The sequence below is a fragment of the Pantherophis guttatus genome, chromosome 1 (genome assembly GCF_059756535.1).
Source record: "Pantherophis guttatus breed Tessera chromosome 1, ASM5975653v1, whole genome shotgun sequence".
NCBI lineage: Eukaryota > Metazoa > Chordata > Lepidosauria > Squamata > Colubridae > Pantherophis > Pantherophis guttatus.
The window spans coordinates 281,807,516-281,812,838 of NC_142063.1; positions in this window are offsets into that span (position 1 = coordinate 281,807,516).

Below are 5,323 nucleotides of genomic sequence, written 5' to 3' on the forward strand. Positions count from 1 at the left end.
CGGAAGCGCAGAAGTTTCTGCGCATGCACAGAAGCGTTTTGATGAAGTCGGGGTCGGTGGGCGGAGTCTCCCGCCGGTTTTACTACCAGTTCTATAGAACCTGTATGAACCGGGGGCAACCCACCACTGGTCTGAATACCCTATCTTTTAGAAGAACAATGCCTAAGCAAAACTGTCAGTTGACACTACCTAAAGTCAATGCTGAAGATACATATTTGTAGCAGTAGATTATTAACTAGGAGCAGGAATGCCCCCCTTGCTATTAGTTGCCTTTGGAATGGAAGGGACTACACAATTCACTTCCTCTCTCCCACACAAACTCACAAAACAAGCAATACTTTCAGAAGGGGAAAGGGAGAGAAAATACTTGTTCTTTAAAAAATAGTCGGCTGTTATTTGCTTGCTCATTCTTTTGCAGCACAAAGGTAACAACTCCCCCTATTGTACACAATAGGTAAAAGCATGCCACTATCCCAAATACTGTTAGAAACTGTACCAGTTTAATGGACTTGTCCAGAATTCTTGAGCAGCCTCACCCACTGCAATATCCTTTAAATGCCCTGGGTTACATTTCCTCAAATCTTCAACCTTACTGACTGGGAATTGTGGGGGTTGTAGTCCAACACATCTGCAAAACAGGACTGGCCAGTTATATCTAATGAAACATCAGGTTAACCTGCCCACAATACGAACATGTTGTTCCTGACATGAATATAAAATAGAAATAGGAATAAGACTTATATACTGCTTCATAGTGCTTTACAGCACTCTTCTAAGCAGTTTACAGAGTCAGCATATTGCCCTCAATAATCTGGCTCCTCATTTTACCGACCTTGGAAGGATGGAAGGCTGAGTCAACCTTGAGCTGGTGAGGATTGAACTCCTGGCAGTGAGTTGCATTAGCCTGCAATATAACATTCTAACCAGTGGTGAGCTGCTACCGGTTCTGCCCGGTTCTTGCGAACTGGTAGTGGAAATTTTGAGTAATTTGGAGAACCGTACATACCTCTGCCTGGCCCCGCCCCCAATCTATTCGCTGCCTCCCAAGTCCCAGCTGATCGGCTAGAAGGAAAAAATCAGGGCTCACTTGAGAAAGAAGAGGGGAAAAAAAACAAGACACCATAGCTTTAAATTGAGAAGTCAAGAAGCCTCCCAACTGATTGGCTAGAACCGATCCACTCCTTGTAAACCACTCAGTGGTGGTAGATTGGCAAGCTGCCTGAAAGCGGTTTCCAATGCTCTCGGTGGTGGCAGAGTGGCAAAAAACTGTTTAAACTCTTGCCATGGCGCTTCAAAGGGCCGCCCTACAGCTGATCAGCGGTAAAAGGCAGTCTGGTGGTAGACCAGTGCACTCCAAAAACAAATAGATAGACCGGTATGCTCCAAAAACTTATGGTAGACCAGTATGGCTCTGCAAGCAGTTAAAAGCCTGGTAGACCAGTACCTCTCCTAAATCCTAAAGAATTGGTTGGTCAAAAAATTCACAGTGACTCTGAGATAAATGAATAGACAATGGCTGAAAGCCAGATCTGACGCCCACTGTCACATGACCATTAAAACCACACCCATGAAATAAGCCACGCCCACAGAACCAGTAGTAAAAAAATTTAGAACCCACCCTTGATTCTAACCACTGCACCACCATGTCTCCTAAACATAACATAGGACTAAACAAATCCTTGCTAGTGATTTGTAGCATTATGCACAATGAGGAGCAGAAATGAGAACAGGTCTCAGTGATGGCTGGGTGATGGTAGAAGACCCTATAAAGGCCAAAATGAAGAAATGGCCAAAATAAAATATATCGGTGTTTTATTGAAGATGGTCCAGTCAAAGTATGTTATGTGTTTTAGGTAAAGCATACAATGATACATCTGTTCTAGAAACAAAATGGTGGAAATTAACTGTATTCGAAGGTCATTGTACCAACAGCACTATACCAAATCTATCCACTTCACAATGAAGTCTGCATTGCTTGTCTATGTTCCCAGCCTTCACTCTCCCTTCCCACAGTATCTCCTTTGACACTAAAGTAGACCTCCCCTCCCATTTAAGGTACCATTGTTGTCCTGATGCTACAACAATGAAATAAATACAGAATAGATTGTCCTTTTGATTGTTTCTTTGTGTCTGTCTGTAGCAAAAACAAAACAAAACATAGCTTCAGAAACAAGCATAGCTAGCAATGTTCCCTCATTGCAATTTAAGAATGATTAAAATAGAAAAGAGGAAGGAAGTGTAGGTTTTCAGGTCATGGAAAGGGTGGGAAAAACGTGAGCTTGCTTCACCTGACTTAGACAGAAATGGAAAGGATGCCCATTGGAAGATATAAGGGATGAATGGAGCTCCTGCATTTAAGGTTGAGGATAGTTCAAGGAGAGCCACAGGATTATAAAACCCCAGCAATTTCTGATTGGCTGAAAATGTAACTGCCCATCAGTCCCGGATGCACCAGGCAACAACCAGTTGAGGGGGAAGGGATGTGCCTGATACTGCAATCAAAGAAATGGCTGCTTGTAAATCAGAATGAAGTGCTAGAGACCATCTGCCTAGAGCAGTGTTTCTCAACCTTGGAAGCTTGAAGATGGGTGGACTTCAACTCCCAGAATCCCCCAGCCAGCGCTGCTGGCTGGGGGATTCTGGGAGTTGAAGTCCACCCATCTTCAAGCTTCCAAGGTTGAGAAACACTGGCCTAGAGACTCAGGTTGGAAAAAAGAAGTTCTGAACTGAAGCTGGAGAACATGAGCATGGGATGCATTTGCAGCGCTCTGGAAGGGAGGACGATGATGCTACGCATTTCTGCTTTCAGAAAGTGGTGAATGACCAGAATTGTTAATGGCCAAGTAGAAAGGGCACATCTGCCCTGAGGGTTTGAGGCCCAATGCTAAAATTTCAATCCCATGTCACATCTCTTGGTGGGTTAATCTGATAGAATTCAGTCTACGTAAACTAGCAAAGTCCTACATCAAATACAATGGGATAAAGACAATTTGCTCTCTAGCACTTAGAAAAATACTTTGAAGTAAGTTTTTTTTTTCCTCTTGGAATAGTGATGCTTCGATGACTGCTACTGGATTGTGATTTGTTTTGCTAGCAACTGAAAGAAATTCTGTAATTCTACAAGAAAGTGATGCACCAAGACAACAGTTTATGGATAAGAGATAGGATCTGGGAAGAAGACATTTGTTAATCCTAATCCTTAAGAGGAAGTGGTAAATAACTAAAACTGTTTACACTTATTGTGAAGATGGGAAGTCACTTCTTTACATATTTTTTTCTACTTTCTACCTTTTTTTGTGCAGTTTCCACTCTTTTTATTCTTCTACATTTTAGTTTGTATTCGTTTTTACTGTTGGAATTATAAATTTATTACAATTATTATATAAAGGAACTCAAATCATAGTGATCCTCAATAGTAGGAATTAGGGGCACACCTGGAAATTTCATTGGTAGTGTCACAAAATGAATGCCATGGTGGCACAAAATACCCATACACCAGAAGGCATACAAAATTCAGGGCTGTACAGGTAGTCCTTGACTTACAACCACAATTGACCCCAAAATTTATGTTGCTAAGTGAAACATTTGTTAAGTGAGTTTTGCCCCATTTTATTGACCTTTCTTGCCACAGTTGTTAAGTGAACCACTGCAGCTGTTAATTTAGTAATGTTGTTAAGTGAATCTGGTTTCCCCATTGACTTTGCTTGTCAGGAGGTTGCAAGAGACACACATTGCCAGGACACAGCAACAGTCATAAATACGAACCAGTTGCCAAGCAACTGAATTTTGATCACATGACTACAGGAATGCTGCAATGTTGTGTGAAAAACAGTCATAAGTCCCTTTTTTCAACACTGTTGTAACTTTGAACTGTCACTAAATGAACTGTTGTAAGTCGAGGACTACCTGCACTCACCTGTTTCATTTTTAAAGAACATCTCTTGGAGATGCAAAGATATTGCTGGAAATGCAGTTTAGGATTGAAGATGGTGCTTTGCAACTTACTAGCTTTTAATTAATTTTTATTAAACAAATGTCAGAAGGCAAAAGGCATAAATGATTTCAAGGGTTTGGATGTTTTAGGACTGCCCCAGTTGTAGGTATGTTCATTTTGTTTAAGAGTGAAAAGCAATGTTATGAGCAAGATGTTTCCAACTATTTCAAGATTATTTAAAGCACCGCTTGATACAAAAATTCTGCAAAATGATAAAGTATTGGTTGGGCAAAGAAATATTAAATAATTCCATATGGACTAATTATGATTATTCCAGTAAGATCTGCAGAATTTACAGCGAAATTCACAGTTCCACCTGAATTCAGAAATCATTGCAGCCAAGAGAAAATGGAAATTTTCCCAAGAGGTCTAAATTGAGGAACTAATCAGAATCTCTGGCAACGCAAAGCAGCAAAAATGGAACACTGCTGTTTTTTCACTTTTAACCCTTTGTATATATATATCACCACAGAAGCACTTTGATGGTGATGATTTAGGTATAATTGTGGTTAGATCACAGACTAGCAATCAATATAATCATTATGTTCTACATTAAATAGAAAGTAACTATTAATTCTGCTGCCAAGCTTAATATTTTCTACAATATGAATCTCTTAAACCATGTTACCAGAGTTTAGGCATGGCACCACTGTGATTTTAAAAATATAATCTTACATTTGAGATAAAACACTGACAAGTACCAGCTTGACAATGCATAATACTAACAGCTAGATATATTTGCTTTTCTTTGTCTACTCACAACTTCAGTACGTTTATTATTTTGAAAAACCTTTTTAAGAATTGCTTATAACACATTCCACTTATATGTTGGCAAAGCAAGTTTTTCCATCAGCTGTAATAGATCAGACTACAATTCTCCCCAATGAGCATCACGGATAGCTCCAACAAGCACTCCACCCTGTTTGTGCAACTTATGTGCACGTGATTTACTCAGCTCTTCTAAAAGCAGTTTCTCCCTTTCATACAACTTTTTTATCCTGTCACTAGAAACAACCTGTATGTTACGAACTTTGGAAGAAGAGAAGAGTGGGTTCTCTAAATTAAGACATTTTAGTTATGCTTTAAAATCTCCAAAAGCCACAGCAAACTCAGAAGGTTGCAGTAATATGAATCAACTTTGGGGGGGGGAGATATTGTCAATCCATGCATGATCCATGTTCTCTAATGAGAATTCCACAGTATTTTGGACTCAAACTCCTATTAGTTTCGGCCACAAGACCAGTGAAAGCCAAAAATATCGGGAGAGCGAGAGTTGCTCTTCATGAAGACAGAGTTAATGCAAAAAATACAATGAATCACATGTAGCCA